The sequence below is a fragment of the Oppia nitens genome, unplaced genomic scaffold (assembly GCF_028296485.1).
Source record: "Oppia nitens isolate AA-2021 unplaced genomic scaffold, nextdenovo-longstitch-racon4-pilon3 scaffold30_pilon_pilon_pilon, whole genome shotgun sequence".
Classification (NCBI taxonomy): domain Eukaryota; kingdom Metazoa; phylum Arthropoda; class Arachnida; order Sarcoptiformes; family Oppiidae; genus Oppia; species Oppia nitens.
In genome coordinates, this window is record NW_026533211.1 from 1,069,122 (window position 1) to 1,081,586 (window position 12,465).

The following is a 12,465-nucleotide window of genomic DNA, read 5'->3' on the forward strand; positions in this document are numbered from 1 at the left end:
TAATAATAATAGTGATTATAATGTAAATTATATTTATAAAAAATGTTATATATTTTTTTTAATAAAAAAACCCTTATAAATAATTTAATATATTTTTGATGTTATTGTAATTATTAGCAAACAATTACTGATGACTTATTAGATAATAGTTTTATCTATATATGCGGTGGTTTGGATGGCACAACCTATTTGTCTCAATGTTATAAATATAACAAACAGACAGGTATTTGGGAAACCATACAATCCCTGACCACTAAACGGGATTTTTTTAGACTGATTTCATACGATTCAAAATTGTATGCAATCGGCGGCTATAATGTATGTATTAAATAAACTGGTATTCATATATATATATTAATCAACTATTAAGTCAATAATAAACATAAATAATTAATTATTTTTTTTAACAAAAACTAAATTTAAGGGTAAAACTTTAAATAGCATCGAAACATACGATACACTAACAAATAAATGGCAATCAATAGCACCGATGAATATAATACGATAGTATATAATATAATTTAATACAACTATTAATTAATTTTTTTATAAAAAAAAATTACTATTGAGATAGTTATTGATTATATAACATTTTATTATATTTTATAATTAAATATAAAGTGGTCATGATGCAACTGTAATTCAAAATACAATATAAAATCACTTGCAAAATAGGTGAAACTGAGTTTTTAAAGATATCTCAGTAACTAAAAATGATATAATAAAGATATTTAATATATAACTATAGTTCCTTGGGAAGAATAAAATGGTGTAACTATTTTTTTTAATAAATTCTAAAAGATTGAAATTAAAAGAAAAATACTATATCTCAAAATCTATAAGAGATATTAAAAATCTACAAAAAACAAAAAATAAAATTAAAAAAATTATTAAATACGTTTTTCAGGATTTTTCAAAAAAACTAATATTTTATTTATAATATTTAGTTGAAATATAAATTGAAATGAAAATATTTATTATTTAATAATAAAAACAACTATTATAAGTAAATATATTTTAGATAAATATTTTATATTATAAACATAATTCAATATTTAGTATGTCCGCCATTGTTTTCAATGACTACATTCAATCGGTTAGGCATAGACTGTATTAAACGGATAAAATAATCTCTGTTTTCTGAAAGACTTAAATGAGCGCTCATTAAAACATCCCAAAGCCTAGTAGCGTTACAAACTCTTGGCTTTTCTGCCCGAACCATGTGCTTTAGCATTCCTCCGACGTGTTCAATTGGATTTAAATCTAGTAATAGTATATTTATAAAAATGATTACCTGGTGAACAAGGAGGATGAGGAATCACAAGAGATTCTGGATCACCCCAACCACTTTCACGAATCCAATCCTTAACATAATTGCTGTTGTGCACCGGATGATTATCATGAAGGAGAAGGAAATTTCCGTCATCAAAGTGTTCATTAATGTAAATCATGAGATTTTCTTGAAGATAATCAGCATATTCTTCTTTGTTGAATCGGTCAACTCTTTTAATTGGTCCCAATCCATGAAATGAGAAACTAAACGAAAAGTTAGTAATTTATTTAATAATTTATCATTTATACATACGAAGCAATAAATGTGAATGTTTGACGAGTGTTTCGTGTTGTCTCAATAATGTTTTGATTGGCATAGCGTTGGCCACGTAAGCGGTAAACAAAAACTTTGCCGTTATCACTCGTATCAATACCGAACTCATCAATGAAAATTACTCGACTCCAATCCTCAAAAGTCCAATCAATGAAATTGTTTGCGTACTGCAATCGCTTTGTTTTATGAATGTCAGTCAACTTTTGTCTGATTGCAGCAACACATTTGTGAATTCCTATAAAATTAAAATTACTATAAAATTTTTCATTCATTTAAAATTCATTCATAATACCTTTCTCATTAAGTCTTCGATATAATGTATAGTTAGAAGAATACGTTGCAATGCGTTCATTAGTCACTAATGGTTCACTTTGTCGCCATTTTGTCAATGGTTCAAAACGGTGTTCGAGTGCCATTTCTGCAATTAAATCATCGTCTTCTATGGTAGTTATTCGCGGACGACCTGATGTGACAGGTTTGAACAGAGGTATGTCTTCGTCGTCCATTTTCAGCCACCGATAATATGTGGATTTACTGATACCTTATATAAATAAATTTGTTAGTTAAAAAATAAAATAATATATATAAAATATTAGATGAATATTTACCGAGACAATGGATAATTCGGCTCACAGTGTCTTTAACTGCTCTCATTCTTATAAATCGTCGAAATTTAATTTCATTGTCGGCAAAGGCTGTCGTTAAAGACATTTTGCAATTGATAATAATTGATAATATGTTTACACAAAATTAAAACAAAACTTTTTAAAAGTATAGACAACACATAATAATTAAACTAATTATTTAAAGGTTTATGCAACTGTCGTTACATAAATAACGTTATTATTTTATGTTACTATTTATTTATGTATATTATAAAATATTTTTATAAAATATATTTATTTATTTATGTAAATTATAAAATATATTTATTTATTTATGTAAATTATAAAATATATTTATTTATTTATGTAAATTATAAAATATATTTATTTATTTATGTAAATTATAAAATATATTTATTTATTTATGTAAATTATAAAATATATTTATTTATTTATGTAAATTATAAAATATATTTATTTATAATAGTTGTTTTTATTATTAAATAATAAATATTTTCATTTCAATTTATATTTAAAATAAATATTATAAATAAAATATTGGTTTTAATTTCAATCTTTTAGAATTTATTTAAAAACTAGTTACACCATTTTATTCTTCCCAGGGAACTATAGTTGTATATTAAATATCTTTATTATATCATTTTTAGTTACTGAGATATCTTTAAAAACTCAGTTTCACCTATTTTGCAAGTGATTTTATGTATGCGGTGGTCAAAATGGTAAGTGTAATACAGTATAACTAATTAAATACTAACTAAAAAAACTTATTTTAATTAATTAATTGAATTATAAAAAAACAAATAAAACATTGTTTTCACAAATTTTCATTGTCTATATATAAAAATTTTATTAAAAACAATTACTTGCCACAACAGAAATTTATTAAATATTTATTTTTATTACTTGAAATTTTTAAAAATTATAATCTATAAAGATTTTTTTGTTGTAGAAATTTTTTTTAATAATTTTTTAATATTTAGGCAATATATTCAAAACATGTGAATATTATTCGCTAACTACTAATGAATGGCATTTTGCTCAACCAATGGGTACGGATAGGCGTAATCTGGCACTGGTAGCACACGATGGCTATATATATGCTATCGGCGGTCATAATGGTAAAGAATATTTGAATACAATGGAAAGGTATGATATAAAAACACAACAATGGCAGCCAATGGGATATATGAGATATCCAAGGTTAGTTATTTATATATATATATATAATTAATATATATATCAGTATATAATTAATATATATATCAGTATATAATTAATATATATATCAGTATATAATTAATATATATATCAGTATATAATTAATATATATATATATAATTAATATATATATATCAGTATATAATTAATATATATATATAATTAATATATATATATATCAGTATATAATTAATATATATATATATCAGTATATAATTAGTATACTAATTTTATTGTATTTATTTTGATAATTAAATTTTAGCTAAATGTTAAATTAATTAATATTATTTAACAAAAAAAAAATAATAGTTATTAAATAAATAAATATTAATTAATCAAAAACTAATTTATAAATTAAAAGCTTATTATATATTGATTATTAAATATTTTTTAAATGTATATTTTTTTATTACTATTATCAATAATTATTGCTTGTAAAAATTATGCTAAATTAAGGTGTATATATATATATTTATAATATTAACTGTAGTAGATGAATTTATTATTTAAAAAAATATTTTTTTTAAATATATATAAAATGTTAGATGTGATTTTGGTTCAGCATCATTTATGGGCAAATTATATGTTTGCGGCGGTTTGGGTAATACTGATCAAAAATCATGCGAATCATATGATCCGAAAGCAAATCAATGGACACCAATTGGTTTGATATGATTTTATTTTTATATTTTTAAAATAAAAATTTATTCAAAAATAATATATATTTTATTGTTTGTTTGTTTAGCATCTATGCTATTAGAAAGGCGTTATTTTAAATTGATTACATTTAATGAGAAATTATATGCATTGGGTGGTCAAGGAAAAGGTATATATATTTTTTATATATCAAAAAATAAATAAATTAAATTTAGATTTCTATTAAAAAATGATAATAATTTTAAATGTATGTATGTAGGTATATATATATGTAAACATTTTATACATAACTAATTAAAATATATATATATTGTATATATATAATATATATGTTATATAAAATATTACAAGTATCTACAAAATAGCTATTTAGATTATTTTATATATGAAATTAATAGAGGGGTCATTAAAATATTACGTTCTCACTTGAGGGTAGAGAGCGGGTTGGTCCATGTTAACTATTGCAAACGATGGGGGAGCGAGGGGGAAAGACATTATATATTATACAAGTTACATTATATAATATTTTAATTCTTAGTTGTGGAAAAATGGGGGGGGGGTTTAACGGATTTTCATAAAATGAAATTAAACATTACTATTTTACAAATGAAAAATATTTTTTTGTAGTACTGATATAAATTTATTAATTTTTTTATTAAAAATTAAAAATTATACAATTACTGAATTGTGATATGAATATTATTATAACAATTAATAGAGAAACCAAAATAAATAAATAAAATATTAATAAAAATATGAGATGATTGGATTATATGATTATAAGATTAGATGATATATAGATTTTTAATATAATATAATTTATGATTCAATAGTTTAATAAAATATTATAATTGATATAATATATATATATATATATAGTTAGTTTTGATTATTAATATTAGTAATTAATATGATTAACTAAAAAAATACTATATTAATAATTTCAATAACAAATACAATACATGAAATGGTTAGTACTGTTAGATATGGTCCCAGTGCTACACGCATACTGTCCAATGGCATACGTATATCGTATGGATCATCGATAGTGTCGCTGTTGTTATAATTAATATTAGAATTTTGTACATATTTTACTAAATAATTGATTCCTGTATTTATCCAAACATCATAGTTGCCCGTCTCAATTGATTGTATAATACTTTTACAAAAAATAAATAAATAAATAATATTTTTTTTTCTTAATTAATAATAATTAAATCACATTAAAACTAATACAAACTAAATTTTTGTATTATAAATATCATAATTAACTATACAGTGTCGCAAGCCCTATAATTTTACCAAACGTATAATTTCAACATAATCTATATATATATTTCGCCTATAGTTTCAATTAAATATGTTATTCATTAAAACAAAATTTATGTACCTATATTTTATATAAGCCAATATAATTAATTATTTATTGTTAAAATAAACAAATTTTATAATTTCACAGAACTTATCGACAACTGTATACCAAATTTTTATTACGACAAATTTAATTTATATTATCTGGCCACGTTGGATTTAAAAGTGATCAAGGGCAATCTTGTATATAATTATAAACTAAATTAGATTTTAATTGGTCATTTTGAAAAAAAAATTAATTTTAATTAATTGAGCAGATAAGTGTAGTCGACTAGGATTTTTACGATTTTTATTAACAGTCGACAGTATATTCATGCAATTATTTTTTTTACCAATTACAATCTTAGTTACTTAAAAAATTATCTACAACATTGCTCGTTGGTCACTTTTAAATTCAACGTGGCCATATAATATAAATTGAAAGAATCGCCGCTGTTTAAGATTCTCTCCAAAAAAACTAAAATAATATTTCCAAAAAAAAATAACTTACATATCTTTAAAATGTTTGTAGACTGTCAATTTATTTATAATTAAATTTTTCATTAATAACCAACCATTACTAGCTAATTGATATTCAGTGCGTGCAAAATGTATGTGTTGTATAAATTGTTTGGGTGATTGACGAATACCAGTTGCAGTTTCTTTACGCAAGATAGCTATTGTTGATTTTATTTCTAGAATATCCTTTAATGTTTTATGAATAGTGTCGCCAATTTCGCTAGCTTTTGAATAAATTTTTTCGCTGACAGCCGATTCACGAAAACGACGTATCAGTTGGCGTTCAATATCATTAACTCTTTCCTTTTTATTTATAAAATTTTTTTTTTGAAAAAAAATAAAACTTAAATATTTTGAAATATTAATAATTTGAGAGGTTTATTAAAAAAAAAATTCGTTAAATTTTCTCGGATAATAAGGAATGTATTTTATTTTCCTGGATAAAAAAGTATATATTTTATTTTTCGGGATAATGGAGAAATATTTTCCTTATATAGACAATATATTATATTTTTTATGATAATAAGGAATGTATTTTATTTTCCCCGATAATAGACAATATATTATATTTTTCGAGATAATAGGGTATATATTTTATTTTCCCGTATAATAAAGAATATATTTTATTTTTCGGGATAATAGAGTATATATTTTATTTTTCGAGATAATAGGGTATATATTTTATTTTCCCGGTTAATAGGAAATATATTTTATTTTCCTTTCATTGCTTATTGGGAGCAGGAACTTTTTTTTAGTTAGCAGGATACTAATAATAATTTAATAAATAATTTTTCTTTTTTAAATAAAATCATACCTGATACTCTTGAAAATCCTGTACAGTCATAGCAAACTTGACAATCATTTCCGGTTTATCCATAATATCTTCGTACGAATCAATGGTTTCGTACGGTTTTGTCAAATAAATTGATAATATTTCTTGATTTATAAAATTATATGTAAAAAATTTACCAATAAATAGTGTACCAAAAAATATATATAAATAAATTGAATTTGTTTTCATATTGATTGTAACTTTTTGAATAGAATAATAATAATTATAATAATAATGTTTTATATATTAAGATAAAAAAATACTAACAATTAAAACAAATTGCATTAAGAGTATTCCATGGTTTTAACTTATTTGCAATTATGAAATTTAAACTAAATTAAATAAATTAAAACTAATAAACATCATTATTAATCATTAAAGTTTTAATATTTAAAATATATTTCTAATCAAGTTATTAAAAAAGTTTATATTATATAAAATTAAATTTAGTAATTATTAATAAATTAAATAAAATTGTGTCGAAATATTAAAATAAATTAAATTCTTATTTAAATATCATAATAATAATATTTGTTTAATTAACTTAAATATTATATAAAATAAAGTATATTAATAAATTACTATTTTGAATGTAATGAACTTATCGATAAACTTAATATGATTGTCAATAGTAATGCCAACCAATACTAAAAATAGATAATAATAATAAATAGAAAGCATATAATTATATTTAAAAATGTTTTTTTTTGAAATTTTCAATAATCATCTATGTATTAAATATACATAGATATCAAAAATGTGCATGATTCCGTAAAATTTATTGCTATCTATTGTCGGATAAGTGCTGCCAATAATTGATGTCGAATAATAACTTTGTGGCCATATTATTGAATAATTATCAATATGGTTTTCCGTCAATTTGATATTATGTAAAACTAAATCAACTTGATCAAGCTGTATATTTTAATTAAATAATATTTAAAAAAATTAATTATAAGTATTTATGTTTATTATAACATATTAAGTATTTTGTTAATTTTGTTAATTATTATTTTAAAAATAATTTACATACCGTAAAATTTTCATCTTTTATTATAGGAATAGCACTTGAATTTTTTTTATTTATTTTTTTGTTGTTAATTAATAAATATTATTAAATTATATAATTTATAAAAATTTAAAATTTAAAATATTTTTTTAAAAATTATATTGTTATTATTATTACCCATATTTTGATCGACTAATTAATTTGTATAAAAGTTGAAATTCGTGGGCACACAAATACTTATACTCATTGTCAATAGTCTAAATATTAAAAAAATTAAAAAATATATTAATTTATAAATATATATATATACATTTATTTAAATAAATTATCAATTAAATTATATATATATATATAATATTATTTTTAATTAGTTAAACTAGTTTTTAATTATGTCAATTTTGTTTAATAATATATAATTAAATAACATATATAAATGTAATTAAAAGTTTACAAATAATGCGGTAGTGAACGTAAAATTTCCTAATAGTTGACCATGATCAATTGGTAGATCAAATGTATACGGCTCAGTTTCAGTAGCCATAGTAAAATCACATAGAAAATTTGGTGCCAATTTTTCAATCATTATTATTTACAACAAAAATAGATAATTTCTACAAAACAAAAAATACAGATAATATTTATTTTGATAATTTTTAACAGATTTGATAACAACTACTAACTTTTTTTAAAAGTGCAATAACAAAAATTATTACTGTATATTACAAATAAATAGACAATAAAAAATCAATAAATATTAAATTGAATTTTTATTTTAATTTATCTTAAATTAATAGTACCAGTTAGTTACTATAGTTTTTTTTAAAAAAAATAATAATAATATTTTCTGAATATTACATTATTTGTATTAACATATTCTACTAAAATATTAATCGTTAAAATTTAATAGAAATATTATAAATATTTTTTTTGCATTATAAATAAAAATTTTATTTAATAAAAGACATTATAAACAATAATATATATATTAATAATTATACTATTATAGTTATTATAATTTTGTGTCTATCAAATAAATAAAACATCATAAATTAAAATAAAAAAAACAAACAAACAAAACAACTGTAGAAAATATCATACTATATTAATGTATACAAAATAATACTATTATAAAGTGGTACTAATTATTATTATTATATACATATATATACTATATATATCAGGGTTAAGAAAGGGGGGGTAGGGGGGGGGTAAGGCCAAAATACCCCCCTAAGATCGAGAAATTGGGATTTTACCCCCCCCAGACTTTTTGACCAAATTAAAAAAATTGTCGCTTAAAAACGAGGAGAAATGACCCCCCCCCCCCTAAAATTTCGGCGCCGAAGGCGCCGAAAATTTTTTTGAAATTTATAAAAATTTTAATTTTAGTTGATACTATTTTAGTAAGTGTTTTTATGTTTTTAATATTTATAAAAATCTAATTATTGATTAAAAATAGTTAAAATAACGTTAAAAGTCATCAAAAAATAACATTATTTTAATTAAAATAAACTAAAAAATTAAAAATTACCTATTTGTTGAAAAGAGTAATCATATTACAATTTAAATATAAGTTTAAGAAGTTAATAAAACAATAAATACTTATGTTTTTATTAATAATTTTTAAATTTTAAATAAAAAATTTAAAAATATTTTCAATTTTGTACTTAATATAATTAAACTTTAACGAAATTTGAGTTAAATAAGTAGTATTCAGTCAGTATTTGTATAAAAATAAAAATATATAACAAACTATAAACATTAAGTATTGTTTAAAAAATTAATTATGTTAAAAGTTAAAAATTATTAAAATACTAAAAATAACTCATAGTGTATCATTAATGCTTTTATCAACTATTTTTAAATCTTAAATATTTTATTTTATTTTTTTTGTTAAAATTTAAGTTTTTATTAATTTTAAAAAATTTTTTTAAAAAATATTTATTTTTTGTTAAAATTTAAATTTTTGTTAATTTTTAAGTTTTTTAAGTTTTTTTTATATTTTTGGAAATTTTACCTATTTTCCCGGGAATTTATACGGGAACTTGTGGGAATTTTATTGAATTTACATGGGAATATTCGGGAACTTAAGGAATTTTTAGGGAATTTTCTCTAGACCCCCCCCCCCCCCTTGATTTTGGATTTTTGAAAAAATTGCCGTTTAAAAATGCAATAAAAATCTTACCCCACCCAATACCCCCCCCCCCCCCCAAGATTTTTTGAGAATTTTTAACAGTTTTGATAACAACTACTAACTTTTCTAACTTTTTTTTAAAGTGGAATAACAATAATTATTATATTAAAAATAAATAGAATAAATAACTATAAATATTAAATTGAATTTTATCATTTTAATTTATTGTTAATTAATAGTACCAGATTACATTTACTAATTTAAAAAAAATACAAAAAAAATGTTATTTTTATATTTCAAATAAATAGACTAAAATCTATAAATATTAAATTAAATTTTATAGTATTTTTTTACCTTTAATTAATAATACCAGTTTTTAATTTTTACTAATGTTTTTTTTTAAATAAATACTATTTACTGAATATTATATTAGTTGTAGTAATATTTACTATTAAAATACTAATAGCATATATTTAATAATAATATTAAAAATATTTTTTTTCATAAAAAATAAAACTTAATTTAATTAAAAAATAATATTAATATATTTAATATTACACTATAATTTTTATAATAATTATTTTATTTTACTGTCTATTAATTAAACTGTTGTAATTAATTTTAGTTTACAATAACAATAATAAATTTATAATAAACTGGTACTAAATAATAATTATATATCTATTCAGGTATAATAGTACAGTATTTCACTAATTTGAAAAAACAAAATATATTTTTAATAAAAACAAATAAATAATTCAATATTATATTTTGAAATAACAATAAATATATATATTTATAAATAATAATTATTATTTATTAAAATAACATAAAATAGCATAATAATAATAATAATATAATTAATTATATAAAAACATTTTTTTCAGACAAAATAAATTGAAATTTACTATTAAAATCAAATAAATAATGTGTTTTATTTTATTGTAAAGTTTTTATGTTTAGTTATTCAATAGTCTATATATATAAAAATATGTTTTTTACAAATTTAGTAAAATTAAACAGATAATCAATATTTTTATATTTACAAAATAACTAAAATAAATAAATTTAAATAAAATAATTTTCAAAAAATAAATAATTTGTATTATAAAATTATTTTGCTTAACATTTTTAAGATGACATGTTTAGACATTTAATTAAGTGCATAAAAATGTCAAAAATCTTTAATTAGCTATAAATCTATTTTTTAAATATAATACAATACTTTTAGGTTTTCAAAAGTATAGTTTATAACATAATTTATAGCTAATATAATATAATATATATATATATATATTATATACTGTATATATTTTTAAATTGGAAAAAAGTTTATCTAATTTATTAGTAATTAATTTTTCTACATTGATTTATATAATTATATTACTAACAAGCACACATATACTCAATACAATGTATAGATAAAATTGTAAATTGTCCAGGGTAATTATAAAGTAACAACTACATATTGTATAAAATCTATTTACAATGTTATTATTGAGTGTTCTTTACAATCTATAATTATATATATATATATATATTCTATAAATTTTATTTTATTTATACAATATATATATAGTAAGTACATATGCTACCGGTATCAATATATATAGATAACATTAAATGAAATTGATTATACTGTTTAAGTTTAATATTAGATATAAAAATACCGTATAGTCACGCATAAAGCTCCCCCAATGACAATTTTTTTTATTTTAAAAATTTTTATCTTTGTATCTTACAAATAGCCCACCCCCGACCTACTGGGGCTATATGTGAAATCGTGGGGATGAGTAATAATTGGGGGATATGGTTATATGTAAGATTAAAATCAGAAACCATTGTAAAGACAGGTTAATAGCAATTATTGTTAAAAAAAATAATTAAAATAAAATTAAATGATAATAAATACAGTAATGATAGAAATAATAATAATTAACACAATTATTAGGTTCCGATCGGTAGTTAAATTGGAAATTGCCGGTTTATAGGCCATTAGTTGATATAGATTGTATTTTTAAGGGAGGAGGGGTAATTATAAATTCAATTTAATTTTTTATATTTTTTATTTTATTTATACAATATATCCTAAGTACACATGCTACCGGTATCAATAAATAATAATAATCAAAAGTTTAGATATCAATAAGTGAAATTGATTACACTAAGTTTAATAATAGATAACAAAAAATTGATAAATATTTATTTTATACTATAGGTAATAAAACTTGTAACCTATATAAAAAATAAAAGTTTTAAAAATAATTATTATATATTTAGTTAGAAACAAAATCTTACTTAAATTTACTAAATTTTAAGATTAATTAATGATTACTTAAATAACAATCAATAAATAAAGTTTATTAATAATTTATCAGTACTTATAATAATTCTGAAAATTTGTTATAATTATTTTGAAATATTTTTTTTGTTGTTTTTATATAAAATTGACTGAATATTTCAAAAAACAATTATTATTACAATTAAATTACAAGAAAGTAGATTCAACTAAATTTG

General features: G+C 19.8%; 1 long non-coding RNA gene across 1 annotated transcript; it reads left to right on the forward strand.

Annotated features, from left to right (window-relative positions):
- Positions 1 to 259: 259 nt before the first annotated feature.
- On the forward strand, positions 260 to 654 carry LOC128956531 (uncharacterized). Its single transcript, XR_008484525.1, has 3 exons — positions 260 to 318; positions 425 to 507; positions 622 to 654. It is a non-coding gene; the product is annotated as an uncharacterized LOC128956531 (long non-coding RNA).
- The last annotated feature ends 11,811 nt before the right edge of the window (positions 655 to 12,465 follow it).